Genomic DNA, 27,378 nt, shown 5'->3' on the forward strand with positions numbered 1-27,378 from the left:
TAATACTCATCCATCTGTTTTCTAGCTTTCGAAATTTTGGTATTGTCCAGCCCTCTCCTAATTTCTTTGCTTTTGAGAATTTATGCCTTAAAAAAATCCCTTTATTGTTTTTTAGTGGGGCCTGAGGAAGGAACAGAAGAAAATGAGTTTATTCCACCATTGTCCAAAAATTATTGAAATTATGTTTATTAAATGATGCCTTAAATGATCAGCCTGGAGAACTCAGAAGTAGGGTAACCTCTGGTTTTTAGAAACCTTTGTTTCTCTGTGCATGGGCCTGGCGGCAACCATGCACACCTTTCTCTTATTCTGTACCCCTGTGTCAATCCTGACCTTGCCTTTTAGGCTGTAACAATCTTAGAGGTGGCTGCCGTGTTTCTTTCCCTGAGGGAAATGCCAGAAGGACGCTCTGCTTCCACCACATGTTTCATGGATGTCTATGTACTTAGAGTATCTGTGCTTGTTGTAGTTTGTTCAAGTTCAAACCCTAATACAACTGGAAAACCACTTCCCAAGAGGGTCGAAGCCTTGTCTCAAAAGACACAAGTTTTTTCTGCTCCCAGGGGAAGAGTCTGGTTCTGAGTTGGCAAAGGAAGTCTAACCATCCCCCCCCCACCCCCTTGCAGTTGGTTGCTGAGGAGCATAAATGGCAATGGAGCCTGTGTTGCTCTCCAGGTGGCCTCTGTCTTGTAGATTATTAATAGTGTATTCCCTGACGCCATTATAAATCCTCTACACTTCAAAGGCACTAAATTCACTTAATTATCTTAAAAATTAAAGAATATAGGCATTTTTTCATTATGAAATGTTAATGGAAAGGAAATAAGAACATTAGGTTGAAAAATGTAGGGTGACCTCTGGTTCACCAAGACCCATACTTATTGACCTTGTCTTTTTTCCCCTAATAGGTTGATTGATCCACAGTTAAATCATACCAGTCTATAGATCACCCTGAGCCCTGTCGTAAACCCTTGCTGGCACTTGTAGATGCAGAGAAAGTCCCAAGCCTTTCAGAAATGACCAGTTGCAGCTATTTTGAGAAGTATAGATAGTTTTCATCCACATTCCTGGCTTCAAGAGCAGCTTCTGGAGGAAATCATGAAGAATTAAAAGTAGTGTGTGTCCTGAGCAGGTGTGCATGGAGATCTAGTTTGCAAAAGATTTGGGAAGAGCCTTCGGTTGCCAAATTTCCTTGTTATAGAAATACAAGCTCTGCATGTCTTTTGATAAGTTGAGAACGGGACCACATCTTCCAAACCTATAATTACTGTAGACACGGGATATTAACAAAACAAATCAAAGTCAATTTCTCCAAGTGTCAGTCTTCAACTTTTAAATATTTATAAGGCACCATATCCCTAAATCAAAGAGGAGTGCTACAATCCAAAATAACTACTGAATTAATAGCCAGGAAATAACATTTGGATAAAAGAACCATTTACTTTACTGCAGCAATAAATGAAAACACAGAATTATGAGTCCTGGAGCTAATTTGAATAATGTTCAAGAAGTGGGACTCTAGCTGGTTGGGAGTACCTGATATCCTTTGACCATTCCTCTTCTTTGTTTGGGTCTTAATAGTTAAGTGGTTATCAAAGGGACTCATAAAACTGCCTCCTCTAAAATTGAAAAGGTAGCTTTACAAAGAGGCTGTAAAATGTTAAAATACAATCCTGGATCCCCTGACACATGAATATTACATTTTGTGATGCTCAGAAAATGGGAAGAAACAACAAAGTGGGTGGTGGTCCAGCCCAAGCATTTCAAAGGAAAAATGACTTGTTGCCAATCCAGCCCACTCACTCACTGCCCCCTATGGACAAGAGCAGAAGGTGGGGGCTTTAGGATCCTGGGATTAATGAAGACAGGAGACTGAGCTGTGGTGATGTGGAACGGATTGCAAAGCTCTTATATTGCCACACTTTTATAGCTCTTACTACATTCCAGGCACTGTTCTAGCACCTTATGCATATTAACTCATTTGCTCCTCACAAGGATCCTAAAAAGGAAAGAATATTTTTAATCCCATGTTACAGATGATAGGCAATCTGTTCAAATTCACACAGTTGTGATTGGCAGAGGCAGATTTGAACCCGGGGCATCTGGTTCTAGAGACTGGCTCCTAACCACTACACTGCCTCTAAAAAATGGGCTGATATCAAGCCAAGAGGGTCCCCCATCCCTGTTCTATGCAAGCTAATTTGGATGTACCAGGGTAGTGTTTGGGATTTAGATCCAGATAGCTATCAATCCAGTTTTCATGATGAACAGCCTTGATCCCCTTGAGGGGACCATGTTTCAGACATATGAACTCGTTTGGGAAGTCTCTAAGCTCACAGCTGCCTTAGGAATAGCCTCAGTTGTTAGCTTTGTTTTGATTAGAGGGAACACAGAGTCAGCTCAATACTCACAAGACCATCCTGAAAACAATAACTAATCTTCTGAAGGAGCAGAAGAAGACTTCAGGCAAATGACTTTAGCTTCCAACTGGTCAGCAGAGCATTCATGGGGCTGATACTACCCTTGACCAGGCAAGGTAAGTGTAGAGTAAGGGAAGCAGCAAACAGGGGAGATGTTGGGTATAGAGTAGGAAGATGAGGGGTCCTTCTATCTAGATGGGATCCTTTCTGTCAGAAATTTGGGAAGGTTTCTCTGACATTTGGGACACAGGTGAGAAATGCTTAAAACACACACAGATGCACTCAGGCTTTACAGGGACTAACAGTACTAGAAGTAACTAGTTGTTTCCATAGTATATAGTCACATTTCCAGCGGCGAAGAGTGACATTTTAACGAATTTCTGTTTTTGTTCGGGGGTGGGGGGGTGGGGGGAAGAGGACACAATTTCTTATTAGTACAGAATAGTGTTACTTTCCTAAATCAACTTCTAAACAGGGAGGCTGGGATATTTGGGAACCCACAACACGTGAACCATGTGGGGAAAGATGCAGAGTTCAAAGGAAAGAGGGCTACAAAGCCCCAACAGTGTGTGGCCCACAGAGAAGGTGCTGGCCTAGCACACTGGCAGGTAACACCCACTCACTTGTCTGCAAAAACACCACCAGAAGCCACAAAGTCTGTGAGCCAGCTGGTAGCCTGTGTGGCAGTGATGTGAAGATCTGAGTCCTGTTCTTGGGGCCAGACAAACAATAATGAGATGATCAAACACTGCAGCTGATAGGCTCAGTTTATATGCGGGAACAGAAGAACGAATATAAATGCCTAAGAATTGTCAAGAAATATTTTTAAAAGAATTGTAAGGTCCTATCTTATCTCAGATTAAAATATAAACATTTTAACATGTTTATGTATTAAAACATAGGCTTAATCCCTTTAACTCAGCCTACACCATTTTTATCATGTAACTCCCTCTTCAAATACCTGTAAGTGTTCAATGTGGCCTGCTGAATGAAGTGAAATTCCTTAGCTCAGCATTCAAGGCTCTTCATAAACACTGCCCATCCAGTGTTACAATCTTCTAGCCTTGTATGTAAGCATCAGGTTGGGCATTTCATCATCCTTATTCTCATCTTTCCCTCCACATTTCAGATTATTCTACCCCTACTCCCCCATTAGGTTTGACTTCTTTCTTACTCTGTGCCAACAGAAATTCAAACCTCAACTTCTTTACAAGTTCAGTCCCATTCATTCATTCCTATCTCTTCCTATAGCAATGATTTCCTTCTCTGCAGTGATATAAATCACTGTAATATTTACAGTCACTTTATCTTCTAGAGTTTTTAAGTATATACATTAAAGCAGTAAGTAGGTCCCTGAAGCATGTGTGCAACTGGTTTGAATGTGATTATTTGTGATTTGCGGAGGAGGGTCCATAGCTTTCTTCTAACTCCTCTGTAGTTTAACATGGGTTCTGTACCTTGGCAAACTCACCAGGTGATCCTACGTACATTCAAAATCTGTTATGTACATGTTGGCAGCTGTTTCCTCCCAGAATCTTGGTACACACGAATACCTAAGCTTCACCTAAAGAGGGCCAAAGCTTCCCATTACATAGTAAGTCAAAGGGCATCTTATGTACTTGTCTTTATTAAGTGCATAAAAGCAAGGAAAATTGGTAGCCAAAAATCACTGTATTGAAAAAGAGAGGAAAGTTTAAAGAAATACTAGCTCCTAGGTACAAAATATGTCCCTTTTCTTACTAATATTTAATTATCCTCAATTATTGCTTAATTCACTTTGGTTTTCTAGACTCGAGTAGACCTATAACTTTGAATCTCTTTTTTTTTTTTTAATTTTTTTTTTTAACGTTTATTTATTTTTGAGACAGAGAGAGACAGAGCATGAACAGGGGAGGGGCAGAGAGAGAGGGAGACACAGAATCTGAAACAGGCTCCAGGCTCTGAGCTGCCAGCACAGAGCCCGACGCGGGGCTCGAACTCACGGACCGCGAGATCATGACCTGAGCCGAAGTCGGACGCTTAACCGACTGAGCCACCCAGGCGCCCCCTTTGAATCTCTTAATAGGAGAATGAAACTTATATCATCTCTTAACATGAGATTTTCAGAAATTTCACCAGAAGTTAAAAATCTTATGGCTTTTCTTTTATTTCTGTTTGAGCAGTCCTAGTTAAACAATCTTAGCTATACCTGTTTTCTATTGATCTCAGGAAAGATCTTTGTTTTCTTTCACGCAACAACATAAGCCTTAGAAGGCATGGTTCCTACAAATTTTTCTTGTCATGGTGAGAACCAAAAGTAAAAGAAACATCAGAGTGACCGTTACCTTTTGAAATAGAGAAACTTTCTTTTATGTGACTGTCTTTTTAACACTGGCTTTTCATATTTCTAAGGTGCCCTTATTATTTATGTTTATGAATTAAACAGTCTCCTTTGCAGCACTGAACATTTAAACACTGCATTTCAAAGAAACTAGTCATTTTAATGGTGATTTTATTTTTTTGTAGTATGTGGCATTTAAGATAAAAGATAAGTTGTTTTTTTTTAAAAAGGTATCAAGTATTTCTTCTTAAACACATGCAGATATCTCATGTCAGTTGGTGCAATATTTGTTTATATATTACCATGTTTTCTGTAGTTTCTTTACTAAAGAAAATTTTTTAAAAGTAAGAGTACAAGATTAATCCATCTTGCATCAAGTACATTACAATGGTCTTAAAGGCAGGGGGTAAGGTGAAACAGAATTAGCACTGAGAGATGATGATGTGTTGAGTCTTTAATATAAAATCAAGCCTGTGGTACCTAAGTGAGGTGAGCACTCTGAGGTAATTTTTCTTAAAAAATTTTTTTCTGTTAGAAAAGTTTACTACTTTCTTAATAAAGTTTAGTCAATGTGGTATATCAAAGTGTTTTGTTGTTGCTAGTGGTAGTGGTATATACATAAACTTTATTCCAAAAAAGGTTTAATGTGGATTACAAAAATCTATGCAACAACAAAGCATAAGGAAAAATAAAAATAGGCCAGAAAGACAAATCAAAGGGAAACTAAGGATAGGAATATAAATCACGATCAGAAGTGAAGTTACTAGACAAAATGCATGCCCTAGCATCAAGACATTTGTAAGAATAGTCAGAAATTTGTCTGTAAGCATCCCAGCAACCACTACAAAGAGAATCTGGTATGTTAGATAATTTACAGAGTTCACAAGATTTTTTAAAAAGACAAGGGCTGGGGCGCCTGGGTGGCTCAGTCGGTTAAGTGTCCGACTTCGGCTCAGGTCACGATCTCACAGTCTGTGAGTTCGAGCCCCGCGTTGGGCTCTGGGCTGATGGCTCAGAGCCTGGAGCCTGCTTCCGATTCTGTGTCTCCCTCTCTCTCTGCCCCTCCCCCATTCATGCTCTGTCTCTCTCTGTCTCAAAAATAAATAATAAAACGTTAAAAAAAAAATTAAAGACAAGGGCTAAGGAAACCCATAGAGACACAGCTATGTTATCTCTGAGTCTGGAGAGAAACACCTCTTGTGGTTTTCAGGGAAAATTTCCCCAAGCCAGTAATTCTCAAAGTGTGGACTCCAGACTAGCTACATCATCACCTAGGAGCTTGTTAGAAATGCAAATTCTGGGGGTGCCTGGATGGCTCAGTTGGTAAAGCATAGACTTTGGCTCAGGTCATGATCTCACAGTTCGTGAGTTCAAGCCCCGCATCAGGCTCTGTGCTGACAGCTCAGAGACTGGAGCCTGCTTCAGATTCTGTGTCTCCCTCTCTCTCTGCCCCCTCCCCCACTCACACTCTATCTCTCTCTCCTTCAAAAATAAACATTAAAAAAATGAATGCAAATTCTGAATCAGAAACTCTATTTGTGTTTAACAAGCCCTCCAGGTGATTCTGATGCTTGCTAACATTTGAGAACCATTGTTGTAAACATTATCCCTTCAATAAGTACAGCACTGATTTACTCAGAGATGGAGTGGCTCTGGGGTGGCTCTGGGTGGTGAGCAAATTTGGGGGATGGAAGGCAGAATACAAGGGTTGCCCAATTAAGTGAAAAGCCACTGATTGATGAGGGTTTGCTATGCAATTCTTTTGACTTTTTCTATGTTTGAAAATTTTCATAATAAAATGTTGGGAAAAAATAATTCACTGCCAACAACTGATAGGACATCAACCTAACAATGCTATCCTTTAAGAAAAAGGTTTGACTCAATCAGGGTGTTGTACAGTGATGTTTCTAAAAAAGTGTGGTTTAGATTCTAGTAATTGTTTTTTCTTGAAGCTACTTATTCAATTTATCTGGTAGCTGCCTAGAACCCTCTTCACAGCAGATATGGGCTCTAATCCTATCCCCGACCCTACTTGTTAAGTGGTCATGGGCAAGAAGCTGAAGTAAGCCTGAGATTGAGCGTCCTCCATGAAGACATAATAATAAACCTATGTTGTGCAGTTGCTGTGAGGAGTAAATGAAATAACATCCATGAAGAGTCTAGCACAGTGCTTGAAAATAAGAAACACTAAGTAATAGTGACTGTTATAACTATGGTTGTTGTTGGCATGTTGCTGTTATACTTGTTATTATTATTTTTTAAAGTTTTTATTTATTTTTGAGACAGGGAGAGACAGAGCATGAACAGGGGAGGGTCAGAGAGAGAGGGAGACACAGAATCCGAAACAGGCTCTAGGCTCTGAGCTGTCAGCACAGAGCCCGACGCGGGGCTTGAACCCACGGACCGCGAGATCATGACCTGAGCCAAAGTCAGACGCTTAACCGACTGAGCCACCCAGGCGCCCCAATTTTTTTATACTGATATTAGCCTCAAAGAAGGAAGGAGTGGACATAAAGGATTTTGGTGACTAGACCCTGAAAATCAACTCTACCTGCTCCCTTAGGAGACCTCTGAATTTAGTTCAGTTTCATTCAACACACCTGTATTGGGTGCCTAAGCCTACGACAGGCGCTGCACTGTGCTACAGATACAGTTATGAAATCAATGTGGTCCCTGTGCTCACAGTCTGTCAGGGGACACAACGAAGCAAACAGGCAATGACAATACAGTGTGGTAAGTGCTGTGATGGGGGAAATACAGGGCACTATAGGAATCCCTGGGAGAGTTTGATGAAATATGTCTAGTTTAGTACCACTGCCTTAATTTTAAATCATTGTGAAACTTCAGCTTTATAAAGTATATTTAGAATAATTGAAAATGTTAAAACTATTTACTATGATTAAAAGGTTCTCAAGGTCATAAAGCTCGTATTGAAACCTAAGAAAAGATGAAGACTCCATTCCTGAGATGCCCATGGTCTATGCAGGGAGGAAGAAGAGTGAACAGAATGATTAGTGAAAAATTAGAAGCATCAAGTTCAGAGGCAACAAGAGGAGGGAGCATATAGGAGGACTCCACACAGTGGAAGAGGATCAGTTGATGTAGGCACTGAAGGAGGAATACAAATTCACCAGGAGCATTAGGAATCATGGACTATTCCAGGCAGAGCACAGCATGGGCAGAGTAGAGTTCCCATCTTGCCTGAAGATGGCATAATACCAGGAGGCACAGACCTGCAGGACCCCAGGTTGATGAAAATGGCTTGATTCAGGACTTGCCTAATCAGCCTTTAGAGCCTGTGAGGTACCAGCTTGGCCAAGCTCCCACTGCAGTCTTGGACCACAGCCCAGGAGCCTGCCTTGCCTGCAATTCCAGGACTGACTCCTCCTCACTGTCCACCAGCCTGCTCCCTTGTACCTGGGCGGTAACCATGCTCTGTCCTTTGTGGTCAGAGCTCCCAGAAGTCCTCTTTCAAAGCTCTGGTCACAGTTTTTGTGGTGGCAGGTGATAGATAGAGACTCTTCATATGGAAAAACACTTTCTTTGTTTTTCCCTTTCTTTGCTTCACTCAGCAGCAAACCCTTCCCTTTCTCTTCTGGGGAAAATGTGATTGTCAAGCAGCCCTCTGTGTTCTCCAAGAAAAGGAACTTGTTCTCAGTGGAGTGGGGCTCTGATTCAATGGACCATCAGGATCTATTTTGAAAGAACCAAAGGAGCTCCTGGGGGAGAAAAAAAAGGGGGAAGGAAGAATGTCACCACCTCACAGAGGTCACAGAATGGGGTAAGAGAGGAAGGAGAGAGTGTCTGGGAGCCTGGCAGCTGATCCCAGTGCACTTGCCTAGGATGTAGATGCATCTAGCAAAGGACCGCCATGGAAGCATCATTTGAGCTCCCAGGAGCACCTAGTAGCTGAATCAGGATCCACACATAGACTGTGCTGCCTTTGCTCAAGTGGAAACCTCCCATTGTTTGCACTCGAGGACTGACCAGCTACTCCTCCCATGGGGGACTGGTGAAGACTTTAGCTCATCAATGTCAGCACCTAACCCACTGATCACTCAATGGGAGTGACACTTCTCTGGGCAGCAACACCTCTGCTCGGTCCCCAAATACATAATATCTAAGGATACCAATAAAGCCAAGAAAATGGGGTAGGGTCCTACATACTTACAGAAGTGCTGCTGGGGGAGCCGCACACCTGAACTTAGGTGGGAAGCTCCAGCTACGGCTCCCTGAGAGAGGTGGGGCAGTGAATAATGACATCCCTGCAACATCAGTAATACATTATGTAATTATTTGTTAAATGTCTGATACAGGAAGGTAGGGATTGTGTCTGTCTTCTTTACTTTTGTGTCCTAGGTGTCCAGCATAGTTTTTACTATTGTGGGCTGTGCCTGGCACCTGGAAGAAACTCACGAAACATTTATTGAATGAGTGGATGAAGACCTGCTAATCTCGTGGAAAGTTACTTTACTAGTTCTCTCCAAGCCATGCCACAACATCCTCTGGTGGATTTGAGCTTGTGGGACTTTTTGCCAACCACTCTTGTGACTCCTCCACACATAGACACACATGTATGCAGAAATCCAAGATCAGGCAACATATGTGAGTCAAGTAGCCTTCTAATTTTGAGTGAACCTAATGCACTATTTGTTTGTACCATCACCAGAGCTATTTGTAGAAGGAGACACATAGAGAGGCCCCTGACCCCTCCAGAGAGGTCCTGGAGTTGAGGCTCCAATCTGAGCTCAGTGGCCCTGTGACTCTGAGTGGCAAGATAGCCTGCTTCATCCCTCTAAGGAGGAGGTAAGTCCCTAAAGCAAGTGCTGCCCATCCAGCATGGTCTTTCTAGCCAGCAAATTGCTGCGTTTCGCCCTTGGCCCTGCCAGAACCACCTATCCCCTCTGTATAGTGCCTCTCTGATTCACATACTTGGTTGGAACTTAATAGCCTCTTGCTCACCTCAACCACAACTTACTGCGCTGTGAGTGTTGCCTGAGTCCTTGCTGCCCCTCTCTGCTGCAGTATTACCCAAGAGAAGGAAGGCACAGCCACTGACACCTTCCACACTCCACGGTGCCCGGCAGCTTGTAGGACACATAGCAGGGACTCTGTAATTGTGTGTGAGTGAGGATAAACTCTACATTCACTGGCAGTTCATCCAAGTCCCTAAGTCCACCTGATGAGTACTCAAAGATGAATTTGGAATTAAACAATATTACAAAAGAGATATATAGAGGATAACCTAGGAAATAATAATAATAATAACCTTTAGGAAATAATACAGATCCTATATCAAATAAAGTAGATTTGATCAACATTGTTTCTACCTAAAAGAAAAGGACACTTCAAATGTCAGCTTCTTATAGCTTAAATACCATCTACTCTAACCAGTACCCACTCTATATTAATTTCTGGAACAACCCAGGCATCTTAGAAAATAAACAATAACTTCATCTGACACTGTTAACTTTTCTGCTATTAGCCTTGGCATGCTATAATTTTTTCAAAGGTTTGGATTTAGTGAGGTGTTTGGGTGGTTCAGTCGGTTAAGCATCTGACTCTTGATTTCGGCTCACGTCATGATCTGCTGGTGGTGGGATCGAGCCACGTGTTGGACTCTGCACTGACAGTGTGGAGCCTGCTTGGGATTCTCTCTCCCTTCCTCTCTCTGCCCCTCCCCCGCTCTCTCTCTCTCTCTGTCTCTCTCTCTCTCTCTCTCTCTCTCTCTCTCTCTCTCTCTCTCACACACACACACACACACACACACACACACACACAATAAATAAATAAACTTAAAAAAAAAGGTTTGGATTTAGTGAGCAGACTTAGATGTTAATTTCACAAACAAATTTGCAAAAGACTGTCAGAGATTCCTAACTCTTGGGGCACCTGGGTGGTTCAGTCGGTTGAGTGTCTGACTTTGGTTCAGGTCATGATCTCATGATTTGTGGGTTTGAGCCCCAAATCAGGCTCTGTGCTGACAGCTCAGGGCCTGGAGCCTGCTTCAGGTTCTGCGTGTGTGTGTCTTTCTCTGTCCCTCCCTCACTCATGCTCTGTCTCTCTGTCTCTCTCTCAAAAAATAAAATTAGAAAAAAAGAAATTCCTAACTCTTGGCGAGAATAATGCAAAGAAAAAAAAACGCAACTTCATGCACAAATATGATCTCAACATGGATTTAATGGATAACTGCATACATGCCAGGATGTGGGGGTAGATCTATAATTCCAGGTGAGCTCTCTCTCCTGCTTGCCTGAAATATCACCATGATGTGATATTTCAAGAGGCAAGGCTGTCTGGGACATAAGCTCCTGATGATGTATCAGGGTTTAGAAACCAGCAATAGGGACCAGGTGGGTTGGTTCTGCACTTTATTAACAAACCACTAAAGACTAAGGAACATCATCCTCCCTTGTTTCTGTAGCTTGAAATTACGGCTTATCAAAGGATTTCCACTAATAACAATTCATAGAAATAAACAAACACTAATGCTGAACCATGACGCCTAAGGCACCTGGAGGTCTGTGAATGATAGAGAAGGATAATGTTGGGGGATCAAAGAGAAATGGAAGCTCAACTTCCAGTTTTGGTAAAAGTCTACCTGCCCCTGCCTTATGTGTGCTGGGATGATGGGTCCCAGTTACAAAGTTCCACACTCCCTCATGAGAAGAGAGTCAGGGAGAGGAAAACCTGAACACTGGCATTAAAATTAGAAGCTAAGGGCAACAGTGGGCCATACTGGGGGTGAAGAGGATGGTGTGAGCCACTGACCAGGACATGGTTTGGTTTGGGTTTTCCATTCATGTTACTGGCCTGATCCCATGTTCTCTCCCTTTGTTCCATACTCTTCTTGGCTTGCTAATTGGAGTTAGGAGTGTAATCTGTCACCATGGGCATATATGTGGCTAACCACCCAATCATCACTTTCCAGTGAGCTGATCAGAATAAATATTTCAGTATTCATGCATTCAGTAGAAACTATTTCCCATCCTGTGCACCCAAAAGTATAGTAGAGCCTCTTTGTCACTTCTGAAACTAAGCATTTCTCTGCTCTTGCCTCAGCATGTCGTTGGGTAGCTTCTTGGAGAAAAACAGACTCAACTTTCCATGTTTTTCATGGCTCCTCTATGTGGCAAGATAAATAAGAATTTATATACTTTTACTTATAGATCCAGTAAATATTTTTATTGGTTTGTGCCATAAAAGCACATGAAGCATTCTAAAAAAAAAGTTTCTACTCTTAGGGCTGAATAAAGCAATCACCTGCAGTAAAGAAGCAATCTATCAAGTGAGGCAGAGACGGATGTGGGGCCAATTCCTCAGCCCCAATTCCATGTCTTGAATCATACCTGGATTTAGTCTCAGATGGACAGAGGTGCTTCTGAAAACACATTCACATCCATGCACACAGTGTCCTGTGCATGCATGCGCGTGCAACACACACACACACAACACTTCACTTTTAATTTGCTTTTTGACTTCTATCAGATATTTTATTAATTTTTGTCCTGCCTTTCTGTCAGACCTTCCCCCTACACTGGTGAACGTTTTCATTTGCCCAGTTGTGTTGTTGGTGGTGTGCGTTGCTATCTGACTCAAGCTAAACATGCTGGAGGACAAAAATACTTTGGAAAAAGGGGCCTCTGAGTGGCTCAGTCAGTTAAGCATCTGACTTCGGCTCAGGTCATGATCTCACACTTTGTGAGTTCAAGCCCCACGTTGGGCTTGTGCTGACAGCTCAGAGTTCTGGAGCTTGCTTTAAATTCTGTGTCTCCCTCCCTCTCTCTCTCTCTCTCTCTCTGCCCTTCCCCCATTCGTGCTGTCTCTCTCTCTCTCTCAAAAAAAAAAAAAAAAAAAAAAAAAAAAAAAAAAAAAAAAAAAAAAGCTTGGGGCACCTGGGTGGCTCAGTCAGTTGAGCGTCCGACTTCAGCTCAGGTCATGCTCTAGCAGTTCGTGAGTTCGAGCCCCGCGTTGGGCTCTGTGCTGACAGCGCAGAGCCTGGAGCCTGCTTCAGATTCTGTGTTTCCCTCTCTCTGCCCCTTTCCCGCTCGTGCTTTGTCTCTCTCTGTCTCTCAAAAATGAATAAATGTTAAAAAAATATTTTGGAAATTAAATTGTATTTAGAAACCCACATATAAGGGTCAGTGAAAATATTAATAAATTTAATAACAATAATTTTCATTTAAACTATTAAGAACTCAACCATGTTCGAACAGATTGGCTATTTTTGTTAGTACTTAGTAGCATACACATTAGAAGAATTTTTTTTTTTATCACCATGATGTACTTATCAAGATGTACTGCATACCAAATACCATGCAAAGTGTCTTATGGTATCTCATTTAATCCTCCAACAACCCGATGGGTAATGTTCTATATTAATCCTACTTAGCCCCACCTAGCATTAATGAGGACACTGAAGTTAAGAATGTAAGGAACTCCCCTGAGTTCATATAACTAGGAAACTGCGGAATCTGTCCCCTGTGTGATCATTACCCTATGTTATCTTCACAATCTTCTGAATGCTTTCCTAGCTTACATTCACAGTGACATTGCCATGGCATTATTAATTCCAGATGTTCTCATCCATGCAGTATGTATGTATGTATTTATCTTTGTAAGTCTGTCTCTTATCATTTATAAGTTCCATAGGGAAAAGATTAAGATTCTCAAAGGCTAGCAATCATAGCCTAGTACTTCTTTCATGGCTAGTACTTAGTAAACGTGGGTTGCTGGTATGTTATGTGCACAATGTCAAAGCCAACAGTTATGTCTTTGAATTTGAGTTTCACCACCTACTAGAGCTATGGCTTCGGGCATCTACTCTCTCTTCTGAAAAAAAAGAACATAAAAATAACTCTCATAGCATTGAAAGTGTTAAGTGAAAGCACAGTGCTGGGCTCACAGTAGACCCTCAGTAGATGACAGTGCATTAGTTTGCTAAAGCTTCCACAACACGTGGAACAAAAATATATTTCCTTATGGTACTAGAGGCTGCAAGTCCAAGATTAAGGTGTTGGCAAGTTTGGTTTCTCCTGTGCCTCTATCCTTGCCTTGCAGATGGCTGCCTACTTGCTGTGTCCTCACATGGCCTTTCCTGGGTGTGGGTATCCCTTGTGACCCTTCCTTCCTTTTCTTTAAGGACACCAGTCATTTTGGATTAGGGCCCCTCTTAGGATCTCACTTAGCCTCAATCACTTCTTTAGAGGACCTATCTCTAAACACAGTCACATTCTAAGGTACTGGGTGTTGAATTTCAACATATGAATTTCAGGGGGGGTGTGAATGGGGTGGGATACAATTCCATTCATAACAGATGATTATCATTTTGCAGATGAATGGAATACTGAATTTCCAGAAATTCAAAACAAATTATTTCTGTCAGACTCAAGTGTGGTAGTCCCCTTCAAAAGTATCCTGATTACAACCCCAGTCCTTCCTTTGCCTGGTTTCTTAGAGAAGACAACCTCAAGAGGCTTTCTCTCTCTAGCAAACTGTACCATATTCACTATTGGAAACAAATATATTCAGTGCTGGGGTATCCAAGATACACTGGAGGAAAATATGACTCATCAAGTTCAAGCTAAACATCTCAAAAAGTAAAGATCAGGGGAACTGTAAACTTGTGGAATGTGAAATCAGCTTGCCTTTTCTGCCAGGGAAGGTGATCCTCTTGTGGAGAGCCGGCAACCTGGCCATTCTTTAGCCTAGTATCTTGTTGAACAAGCCCTCGCCATCCCTGTGTTCCTATCATTTTACCTCCCTCATGTAGAAAATTACTGCATGGCGGTGCCATTGAGAAAAAGTCAGGAGAGATTTTTCATCCCCAGAAAGCCTTAGTGCACCAACCTCAATCTGTCTCACCCCGCGGGACCCCGTTTCTTATCTGTCTCCCCTTATGAAGCCGTCCCCAGTGTCTCTAACCACTGGCAGCCTCTCCCAACAATTCTCTCAGGATATTTTGTTCTCTTCTCTTCTGTAGCATTTACCATAGCCTGCTCTCCATGAAAGTTACTGTGTACTCACTCTTTTGCTCATTCATTCAAGAAATCCTTAGTGAGGGCTTACTTTGTGCCAGGTACTTTACAGAGTGCTGTGTCTGAGTTCATTTATCCTATTAGGGACTCTCTGAGGGGTGGGACAGAACAGAAACTGTGTCTGCTTCATTTCTGTACCACCCAGAGGGCAGCCACTTGGCAGGCTTTCTGCAAATGTTAGCTAAATTCGATGGACAGATGTAAGAGGATACTTTCTCTGAGAACACTCTCCACAGAAGGAAGAGGTGGTTAAGAAAGTAAGAAGTGGCAGTTTCTTGAGGTTTGAAGAACAGCTCCATTTCCAAAGGACAATAGGAATAATAGAGGTTTCAACTCTCAACCTCTACCCTGAGAGAGAGGCCCCCAGGTGAAAGGGATCATGGTAGAGCCAGCATGATGGGAGGGTTGGGACCAACCTTATCACAGGGGAATTACCAGGGAGCTCAGTATCAGTTGCTCTACCCTCCTTGCCAGCTTCTGGAATTTGTGGACAACATGTTTTTGAATTCATGTCCTGCTTCTACATAAACAGCAGGTTTACATAAACAGATTTAATGATGTGAAGAGTCGTTTGATGAAGCTGTTTATAATTGTTTTTCTTTCATTCTCCTTGGAACAAGGAGAGGGATAGAGGAATCAAAGCTTAATACAGAGGCTTGATTACAGACACCAGAAGTAGAACTTAACTTTTAAACAATGGTCCTTTGCTACTTTCCTTATTTCCTGTTAAACTCTCATAGTCTCTGATCATTGGGATCATTGATTGTTAGCCACACACAAGAGCTGAGCGTGCAAATACTGCTCTCTTGGTTTCAGCTGTGCAGGAAAGGAGATTAGAATAGGACATGTGTGGAGGGCATGGGGATGACAAGGTGGGGGGCAGAGAAGAAGGGACGAGGGAAGGAAACTGGGCCACCAGGTGCTCACTGTACTCTTTGAATTGCGCAAACATCAGAAAAGAGCGCTCAGTGTAGAAATGCCTCCCAAATCAACCTCACCTGACTTAGGTTGGCCAAGGAATAGTTCTCTCAGATCCTTTGAAGAGAAATAAAAAGAAAGGAGCTAGCATCTTCTGAGTGGATCCCACCACAGCTAGTTTCTCTTTGAATATTCATGCCTCTGTGAGGCTCAGAGAGGTTGACCAACTTGCTGGTAAGAAGCCAGAGTAAGTTCAGAAACATGAGAGCTCTGAAGGAAGAAGGGAAGGGAGGGGTGCAGTAAGAGCTCAACCAGCTTTATCACTGTAACACCCAGGAATCAGGGAAGGGTTGCTGAAGAGGACCTATGTGTGAAATTCAAGTTGGAAATGAGAGAACATGTGAACAGGAGAGACTAAATCTATGTCAGCCTTGTCCGTGTGAAATGGCTTGTACTTTTCAAGCCATCTGGATCATTCAGAAAGAAAACTAAGTAGCTTCCATGTGGGGTCCAGCCCACCATGGGGCTTCCCCCTTCCCCACCTCCTCTCCCGCCCCTGCCCAGCACTGAAACCAGGCAAGAGAGGCTGGAGACTTAAACATTTCTAAGACTAACGTGGGGCTCCAGCTCAAGAAACACAGGGAAGAAGGAACCTTGAAGGGCTAGAAATGGAAAAAAGCAGAGATCCTAGGGGAGGAAAGGAAAAGAGGATGTGGGAGAGCTCTGAGACAAGGGTAGGAGGAGAGATATACTCTGGTGACCTGGCAGGATGCTCCTGAGGTCTGCCGGTGGTCCTCTGTGCTGGCGATGACTGCCGAGGAGCAGGACCACTCCGAATGTTCCAAGCTTTTTTTTGACTATGTAACATTGCATAGACTGGTATGAACCTAAAGTGCGTTCAAACCTTCTTCAAATTCCTTTTTGCACATTCACACTGTGGGAAGCAGGAGAAGAAAGAACATCCCTGTTTCCAGAATCACGGAGTACCAGAGATCAGCCAGCCGGGAAGTGCAGTGGGCCAGTGGTCCAGATTACGTTATTCAGTCACTGTCTACCAGGTGATTTTCCTGATTGGGCCTCTTTATGGGGATAAGTTCTGAAAGGGATGCTCAGTGACTGTGATGAATGGAATTATTATTCTTTATTATTTGCTTCTCTCCATGTGAGAAGATTCTATGTGACCCTGTGCCTCCTATGGAATGGCAATACTTCCCTGTCCACTGACTTCAGGCTTGGCCATGACTTGCTTCGGCCCATGGAACGTGAGTGGGGATGACTGTACACCATCCCATCCCAGCTACACATATGGGGAGCAAATCTACAGGGCCCATCCTGTGGTTTGCCAGCTCTCTAGCTCACTTCCTGGAATTAAGAAGATGTGTAGAAGGAGCCACAGAGCCATAGCTGAACTATAGCTGACATTTATTGAGATCTAGAAACGTCAGTTGTGGTTTTTTTCCCAACATAACCTAATAAGAGTTGCTATAATGACCCTTTCCTTTGTACACTCTCTTTATTTTATATTGTTCTGACTTTTTAGGTCTAGTGTCCACAGGAAAGGATAAGTGTTCCCATTCATAAATACATTTCCTTCTTATCCCAAACTCTAGCAGACTTTGTTTTTGTTTTTTAATTTTTTTTAATGTTTATTTTTGAGAGAGAGAGAGAGAGAGAGACAGACAGAGCACAAGTGGGGGAGGGGCAGAGAGAGAGGGAGACACAGAATCTGAAACAGGCTCCAGGCTCTGAGCTGTCAGTACAGAGCCCCACGTTGCTCAAACCCATGAACCATGAGATCATGACCTGAGCTGAAGTTGGATGCTTAACCAACTGAGCCACCCAGGCACCCCTGTTTTTTTTTAAGTTTATTTATTTTGAAAGAGAGCAAGTATGAGAGGGGGAGGGACAGAGAGAGAGGGAGACAGAATCAGAAGCAGGCTCTGTACACTGTCAGCATGGAGCCTGATGTGGGGCTCGAACTCACAAATTACAAGATCATGACCTGAGCTGAAATCAAAATCTACCTCTTAACCAACTGAGCCACTTCAGGCGCCCCTAGCATACTTTGTATGTGACAGAAATATCATGGTATAAGAAAAGGAGAAAAATCATGGTATAAGGAGAGGGAGGAAAAATTAAAAAAAAAATAAAAAATAACAAATAAAAAAAAAAAAAGAAGAGGGAGAAGAACTTGCCAGAAAAAGAGACTAAGTGTATCTCAGGTCTTTGGGAGACTTGGCACCCTTGGATATAAAAGCACGATGGCCAAAACTCTCCCCAGAGCAAACAGCCCCTATCAACACTAGAATGGGCTCCAGCTTCCACCTTCAGTCGGTGGTTTTGATACTCAGTTCTGTTCCAGATCAGATGGGTAGGTTATAAATCCAGATTTCCAGGCCCTACCTTGAAATTCTCCATCAGTATGTCTAGGATGCAGGCTCTGGAGTCTTTATTTTCTAAGCATTCCCCAAGTGATGCTGATGAGATGCCATGATGGGAAGTCACTGGCAGTTTTGCAGGACTGTGAGGGTACCAGAGAAATCCAGACTCTGCCAGTGTTCTGGTCAGAAGGCTACTGGTGAATACTGGCCTCTCTGGGCCCAATAAGACCCTGGGTACAGCACTGGATATCTCTGGGATTTCAAGGAACACTTAGCCCCCAATAGTCCTTCTTGGAGGGGGTGGCAATGGCATAAGTGACTGTATATGTTCTTGTTTGTACCTCCTCAGCCTTTCTCTGGCAAGCTTATCAGGTGATTTGAGTTTTCCTCCACCAGTGAGAAGCAGCAAGTTGAGCAAACCAGAAGCCAAGGTGTCTTCTGCTGTAGTCTGTGTAGAGGTTAACAACCTACCTGTTGGCTCACTGCTTACTCAGGGGGGCTTCTGTGTCTTTCCATGTTCCTTGGACCACTACCATTGAAGTCTCCTAGGAATTCGACCTGACCTCAATGAGCAAAGGAAAATAACAATGCATAGGAAGGGATCCAGCCACCAGAGAGAAATAGAGCTGCTAAAGGAGACAGAAGAAAATTTGCAAATCAGCATCATCTAAGGATTATAGCAGGAAAAGGGGACAAAAAATGTGATTTTTCTTTTAAAAAAAATCAGTAGAGGGGGCGCTGGGTGGCTCAGTCAGTTAAGGGTCCGACTTTGGCTCAGGTCATGATCTTGCAGTTTATGGGTTCAAGCCCCATGTCGGGCTCTGTACTGACAGCTCACAGCCTGGAGCCTGCTACATATTCTGTGTCTCCTTCTCTCTCTGCCCCTCCCCTGCTTGTGCTCTGTGTCTCTTTTAAAAATAAATAACTGTTAAAAATTATTAAAAAATTAAAAAAAAATCAGTGGCTAAACTGAAGAAGATAGATTTTGTTTAGATCCAAAGTAGTGAGTCAGAAGATCAAGTGAAAGAAATATATTGAAACACAAAGAAAAACATAAATATTTGGAAATCTAGGGATCTGGAAAGAAATCTAGGAATCTGGGAAGAAAAGACAAAATACATGGAGGATAGATCCAGGAGGAAAATGAGCAAACACCACGAATTGCAGGAGGGGAAAAAGTAACTTACTGAAGAGAGGGAAATAATTAACCAAAATATGCCATTTCCCTAAAGTGAAGAAAGACTGAAGTCTGAAGAACAATGAAAAATACCCCACATCCAGGCACATTCTGATACAATTCCTGAAATCTAAGGTAGAAAGAAAGAAAATCTACAAGTTGCTAAACAGAAATAATGAGAAACTTAAAAAGGAAAAGGAATCAGGCTGGTATTTGATTTCTCAATGCAATCTTGAAAGCAAAAGGTAACATCTGTGCACATGTGAGAAGTACTGGAGCCCTAGATTCCAATGCCCAGCAAAGACAGGCTTCACCTGCCAGTGTGAAGGAAAAATATTTGTGGCTAGGTAAGGATTCAGAGCTCGTCACCAAATGAGCAAGCTTGGACAGAGATTTTAAGCGAATGGAAGATGAAGAGGACAGGGAAAAAGTGGGGGGCGAGGAAACTTACAATATAGAGGGCTAAGTAAATCTAAATGGAAATAGCAAGAGATAGACTGGAATTATCTAATATGAGTGTCAAATAAAGACTACTGAAATAAGAGAGATATTGACTGCCAGGGGGAGCCTCATAATCATCTAGAAGAAAAAGTATTAGACTTTGGCAGCAAGACTGAGGGTTGGGGGGTAGACATGAGGTGAGTGAGCACATGAGAGGAGAAAAGAAGGGAAGGAAAACACTCCATGATCTCAGCTCGTTAGAGGTGGAAGTAGAAATGTTCTAAAGGTGCAAGAGAAAGTGGGGAAATGGTTGACTCATTGCCTCCATATAACAGCAGGGTGCTCTGTGGGAAGAATTCTCACCCGTGGAGGTAGAAGAGCAGCTGGGGAAGCTGGAGAAGCACCAAAGACTTTGTCAGGGACCTGCTTCACTGATCCTGAAATAGTACCTGATGTTCCCTCAGCTGCACTCTGTTCTGACAACTTGGCTCCCATTTCTAACCTTGTCCCCGCTCTGGGAACTAACCTGCTCTGACCTTGTGGAGTGCTCCAATTCTTAATCATTTACTTTGGGGCCTGAGCTCCTGGAAACCCGGGTTCCAGCCCTTCACAGACGTAAGTCACCACACTTCACTGCTACATGGGCTGAGGGCAGCACTAAGGAGTTTAGGCAGCTCATAGGAAGTTTGCTAAGGAGGGTCTGGGTGGAGCACCAGATGGCTCTGGATCTCAGAGCTCTGGAAAGAAAGAATGGAGGTTGACTCTGGAGGTGTTCTAGCATAGTATTCTAAATAGCTTCTTGGACCAGTTTAAATCCTTTGAGAGTGCTGGAACTATTCTACTCACCTTTCTTCTTTCCTGTCTCACCCAGACTCTTTCTAATTCTGAACTCCATTTTGAATCGTTGGGCTTTTGTGTAATTTGCAGCCTGTCTTTCATTGGATTGCCTGTAGCATTCAGGGACTTCAGGAAAGCATTTGAGAGACCTTTGTCTTATCCTCAACTCAACTCATTAGAAACAGAGGAGAATAGGTCTGGGCCCTGTGGGTATCACTTGGAAAGTCCAAAAATGATTGAAGGCTAACACCTTCTAATCTAATGCCAGAGAGGTTGAATAACTTGGCCATGGTTAGAACACCTGTTAGTGTCAGAGCCAGGATCAGGATCTCATGATTCCTGGTCCAGGGCTTTCTCTAACAAACCCTGCTGCCCCTTCCAAGTCCCCCATCCAGTTTGAGGCAGAATTTACCAACATTCAGGTAATGCATTCAGATGATGCATTTTAACATAATGATCATATTTATACTTCTGTACCAAGAAAATTCTAGCACATGGAAGCATTTTTTAATAAATCTAACAAATGATAAATGATATAATTTATTCAAGAGACAACGTTCTTAAAAATTGTAATTACCACTGAGAGGAAATAGTTTTCCTTTCTGATGATTTGATTAAATGGAAATTTTAGATTGAGTGCATTTTATGGACTCATATAGTAGAACTGTCTGCTAAACAATCTAAGAAAGAGAGTGGATTTCTATTCTGAAAATGAATCAAGTCATATTTCTCATCATTCCAGTTACTTTTATAAAGATAACACCAGGTAAATAAAGCCCTTTTTCTGTCTTACCTATTCATGTCTTATTAAATACTGAGTTCAGCAGTGTCCTCTTCCTTGTCACAACAGTATACGCGTAATTCTTGGAAGAGTCATGAACCACAGGGTGCAAGAAAAAAGCTTCTTGCTCTTGCCTAGTGTTGCTGGATATAAACTATGGGCATGAGACAGTAGTTATTTTATTATTCCTCTTAAAGGTCACAAAGGATAAATGATTACAATAACATTTCACCCACTGATTCTAGGTTTTTACTAGTAAACCCTGATATTGATTTTAAAGGCTGCAAATCTCTTATTCAAATATTTCTGATCGGGCCATAAATCCTCTAAATTCAAATCTTTTTCTGAATGAAAGATCTATGAAAAGAGATAATGGATTTCATGGGCTGTCAAAGCACAAAACGTTGCATTTCATAGTTTGTCATTGAGAATATGATATAAAACGCCTGAAGGTAGATTATTTATATTGATAAAATTATTCTTTGACATTGGAAACTGTTTTCTGGGGAGTAAAATAAAATGTCGAAATAGCTTTTTTTCTTTTTTGCCAGAACTAAAAATGTTCTGCCTTTGAATTAGGCAGTAAAAAATAATGTGAATAAATGTCAAAAGCTATTTTCTTGGAGTCAAATGCAGAAGTATACTATTGCAAATATAGGCCAGAGTGGACTACCTTCCCATTAGACACAATATATTTTAGCAACCATCTAAGATGATTTTTACTGGATATATAGGAGTTCACTTTTAACTGCCCTTTGTTTTGTCTTGCTTGTTTGTTTTTGGTTGTTATTTCATTTTATTTTTTTTACACTTCATTCCCAGAGGTCACCAAACATTAGAGTCATAGTTCAGACAAATTTAGTACGTCAGAATTATTCTTTGCTTTCTGGGTGATGATTGTGGGATTTGAGAAGCCAGTTAGCTTTGTTATTTTCTGTGGCTACAGACAGTGGTCCTTACCCCAGCCATCTATCTTATCGATAAATGTGTCGTAAAGGGGCTCATTACAGGAATGTGGCCAGGTAAAGCAAATCCAATTCTTATATCTCCCCGAAGAATTAGGAGTTGATGTGTCACAGAGATGGGTCTGGAAAGTCATCTTTCCATTATAAAGACATCAAAGGATGCTCACTAGACAAAATAAAAACTGGCATATGTGTATGTACATCTATGTATCTAAATATAAATATATACATGTCCACTCATCTGCTATTTTAAGCCTCATAAATCATTTTGCAAATAAGGACTGCAGTTATAGGATACCAACTTTTAAAAGTTGAAAAATGCTACAAAAATATTTATATTTTGAGACTGAAGTCTCAATATAGTGAAATTGTTCACATATAAAGTTATAAACGTGTAGCATTTTCTGTATTGTCATTTCCCTTAACTAATGGAACAAGGTATACCATACATTTAAGAGAACCACTTACTACAAAAAATTTATAGACAGTAGTTTCATCCTAGCTTCAGTGTTGACTTGAGCAAGTGATTTTATGTCTCTGAGCTGCAGCTCCCCATCAGGTCAAGGAGGCCCAAATCACTAATCTCAAAGAGTTATTCTGATGATTAAATTAAGATAACACATGTAAGGTGCCTGGTACATAGTAGGTCCTCAATAGATGATAGCTAGAATAATAGTAGTAATAATAATAATAATAATTGTCATCACTATTATTTTCATTACACCTAATTTGAATAAATTCTACGGCTCTTGGCCATTTGGCATGGACTATGGTCACTATTTTACTGTGACTTAGAAACTGCTGATGGTTACATATTCCCGACTACAAATGGAAAAATGATGAGGTAGCTGAGAAAAGGAATAGGTCAGATAATTCAAAGAATGTCCTGGGCAGAAGGTAAGATACAGGCTTAGAGAGCTCCCTTCTCCGATCCTGAAAACTGGAGTTTAGGTTTCATTTACAACAGTACATATAATCTCAGCCGCACATAAGAAACCTTGCCACCTCTGCCCAGTAAAACACAAATCACTGACTCCCCATTTTTATTTTAGGCAGTTAGATAGTTAGTACATCGTTAATTCCTGCACATTCTCAAGCTCAATATCATTGTCAGTTCCATTTTATTTCCACCTCCTTTCTGAGATCCCTGGTTGGAGGTAAAGACCTGCTCTCTGAGTGTCTTTGGGTATTCTAAGGCAATATGAATCTTTAGGAGCGCCCCTTCTTTGAGGCAATTTACAACTCAAAACAGCAACACATTTTCTTTTCAGGGTGGAAATACTGACAATAAAAATGGAGCAGCTTTGAAATATACATTACTGTAATTAAAGTAACTTGATCTTCGGAAATTTCTGAGAGAAGTCTTTATGGCAACTATTATTTAATGATGAGGATGATAATTAAAGGCTCAATCTCAGAATACTATCAATGCCAGGATCTGGATGTCCTGCAGCATTTCAGATCACAGAACGTGACCGATGGCAGATGCCTCTGCTTGTCCTTTTTTTTGTCTGTGCCTTTCCTTTGAGGACAGCATGTGCTCAGAATGGTGTTCCCTGTTGCAGAAGCCATTCACAGATGGGCTTTGAAAAAGGTGTGGTCAAAAGTGGCTGGGCAAAGTTGACACTCTACCATACGAGGCACAATGCCCATAAAGGCATAGGGTCTCAGAAATGGTGCAGTAAAGTCAGCTTTTTAGCATTATTTAATCGAGTAGTTACCAGAACACTTTGTGTGGGTGTGTGGAACATTATTAACATTTTGTGGAAAGGTGTTCTAATGAGACACCAGTTTGGAAAACATTAGTTACAGGTATGGTTTTCATTCCTAGCTCCATAATAGAATCACCTGGGAGCTTAAAAAAGAAAAAAAATACACACACACACACACACACACACACACACACAACCCAATGCCAGCCCTTTGCCCGCTTCTTTTCAACCAGTCTGGGGGTGATACACAGATATTGGTATTGTTTTTAAAGGCTCTCTTTCCTGGGTATGCCTAATGTCCAGCCAGGGCTAAGAATCTCTGATATAGGCCTACCACTTATGTCCCCTGGTTGTCCCCTTTCTAGTGCACAGAACCACAGTGAGTATGAGAAAAAAAAAAAAAAAATCCCTCCAAAGCTCTAATGTGTGAGAGAAAGAAGTTTTCTCTGGGGTCAGATCTGGATCACTAATTGACTTTGAAGTTTTAGCTGATATGTTGATTTGCTGGTTTCACTGGCCCACTCCCTATCACACTTGCTTCTCCTTGGTAGTTGCCATTTTCAGTGGGAAGGAACAAGCTGCCTGTTTTATTCAGAACTTTCTCTGAAAACCTGTATCTGCTAATATCATGACTTCAGGTTAAGTGAAGAATTGCTCTTCCTCACCAAAAATGGTGAGAACCTCTGTTGTAGGTAAACCTTTTAAGACTTCTCTATGACTTACAGTAGCCTGTCTCCCACTTGAGCTAGTAAGTGATAGAAACCCCCAAAATGTCCACCATTAGTGCAGTATACTTGGGAAATGAAAGCCAGTGCAATAGCCTGGTGCCTGGAGCCTTGGAAAGCCTTGTCTAACATAAATTTCTAGCTCAAATTTTCACCTTGTCTCTGAGCTTTTCTAAAGTCTTACTGGAATAGAAAAGAATTCTATTCTTACCAGAATAGAAATGGTTAAATAAGGAGCCAACATTTGCTGATTAAAAAGTCCAGAGAGAAAAACTGGATAATTTTATGGACTCCTTTTATAATCCGCTACACAAATGTGATTCTTCAACCTTTTTGTTTAAGGGTATAAGAGAACGAGAGAAGAGATTTAATATTTATCAAGCTCTGCGATGTGCTAGGATAAATACAGTTCTCTCCATATTGTCATCTCATTTCATCTTCACACTACTGCTTAGGATGGTTCCTGTTAGCCCACTTTTCTGACTGTGGAAAGGGGGGTTTGACGGGTTTAACTCCTTTGTGGGCACTGCCCACAGTCCCATGAGCTGTGCCTTGAACCCAGGTCTCGTGATGGTGTTGGTGATGGTGACGGTGACAGCAAAAGTGGCCCAGACCAACATTTCCCCACCTCCGCAGAGCCCCCCACTCCCCCCCACAAGAAATAGGCTGGGACTCCAATCTGAACTGGATGAGCTGTTTAGCACTCAGAAACTTCCAGATTTTTCATTCATCCTGCATCTTGACTCTCAATTTATTGTGTGTCATCTCAAAACTGGTATTTTAATCTCATAAGTCTTTTTCCTTCAATGTTCTACTCTGCACTTTGAAACAGGAGAAGCAGCTATGCGGTACAGAGGGACAGCATGTCCTGTCCATGGGTTCATATTTCAATACTTAAAAAACACACAGGTGTGTAGGCAGGCTTGCATAATGGTAAGAACATGAACCTTGTATTAGACTCAGGTTCAAATCTTACTCTTGTGATCTACTAACTCTGTGACATTAGGAGGGTCACATTACCTCTTATCCCTCAGTCCTTCCTCTATAAAATGAGGTAATGATAAAATCTATCTCATAAACTCATTACAGAACAAGATTACAACTCAGGTCTCCTAGTTTAGTTTCCATTAGATGCATAAATCCAAACATTTAAAAGATAGAAATGTTTCACAACATTCCAAGGCAAGAGATATTTTTGACCACCTACCATATACCAGGCATTGTGTTAGGCACTGAAGATATAGCAGTTTTCAAGTAGCTTAGAGTCTAGCTAAGGCAAATTTGCCTGCATCATTTTTTATACCCATTAGAGATACACAGAGATGATATTCACATACTAGTTTATTAATAGGAGTCTACAGAATTAACATGCATGTAATAGTATTGGATCTACAGTTAATATGTTGCCCACTGTTAATTATAATTACCATTAATTATGGTTAATTTCCAACCGGACTTAACTCTTGGCAAAGCGGACAGACAGCACCTTCCTTCCATTTTGCTGCTTTAAGCAGGCAAGAGCAGCAGCTCAGTGAATCGGCAGGGAAGTCTACACTGAATGCTCTTCGAGTAAATGGCCTCTTCTGCATTAGACCAGTGACAGGATAAGTATGTGCTCCTGGCATCGAACCCTTGAGTTTAACTGTTTGTAATTATTGAGAGTGTATGCCCTCCCATCATACAGCTTAAAGTGACAAGAGGCTGGGTTCTCAGCAAGGACTGGGCACCACCAGTTTAAGTATTTTTTTTCCCCTTGTCCGGCTTACAGAGCATTCCCCAATTGCTTTGATTTCACATACGCACCCAGTCAATATTAATTTTCTGCTCTATAGTAACAACAAAAGAGTAAAATCAGAACGAGGAAACCCTGTTTTCCTCTATAGATAGATTGCATGGGAACAGTCAAAGGAGAAGTCAGAGGACTTGGCGAGATAGCCTGTTATTCAAAACCTGGGCTACCTTGACTTATTCCTGGGTTTTCTTGGAGAGTGGGGCAGGGATCAGCCTGAAGAATTTAGGTAGAACTTTTTTTAAAATTTTATTAAATGTTTATTTATTTACTTTTGAGAAACAGAGAGAGTGAGCACGTGGGGAGGAGTGGCAGAGAGAGAGAGAGAGAGAGAGAGAGAGAGAGAATCCCAAGCAGGCTCCACACTGTCAGCCCAGAGTTCTATGTGAGGCTCGAACTCACAAACCATGAGATCACTACCTGAGCTGGAACCAAGAGTCAGATGCTCAACCAACTGAGCCACCCAGGTGTTCCTTAGGTAGAACTTTTTAAGCGCAAGATAATTCACAAGATCAGATATTGATAAAGTAGCTCGTGGGATTGATTTGCATTTAGAATATGCACTATACATGGCATCCTCCCTCCAATAGAGGAAAGCTTAATTGTTTCCACAAAAAAAGCTCTAATTTATTTCTCACTGGGACTCCAAATTCAGCAGCACTTCCTTTCATCAGGCAGATGAAACTGGGAGCCAAGATTGATCTTTTATGCATCCTATGACACTGCAGATGAAAGCTACCTGCCCTGTTACAGCGCTATTCTTTAACATTTTATTTTTTTATTTTGGGGGGGATGAAATATCATGCTTTACACAATACTTATAAAATATCACATTGGCCACTGAGAGGCTCCTGTGTTCAAACATCTAGCCTCCC

At 41.6% G+C, this 27,378-nt stretch overlaps 1 protein-coding gene across 8 annotated transcripts in view; it reads right to left on the bottom strand.

Moving 5' to 3' along the window:
• Positions 1-27,378, bottom strand: part of PDE11A (phosphodiesterase 11A) — a 411,261-nt gene that overhangs the window by 91,649 nt on the left and 292,234 nt on the right. The gene's annotated exons all lie outside the window — the stretch shown is intronic.

This window comes from Panthera tigris, chromosome C1, assembly GCF_018350195.1.
Source record: "Panthera tigris isolate Pti1 chromosome C1, P.tigris_Pti1_mat1.1, whole genome shotgun sequence".
NCBI lineage: Eukaryota > Metazoa > Chordata > Mammalia > Carnivora > Felidae > Panthera > Panthera tigris.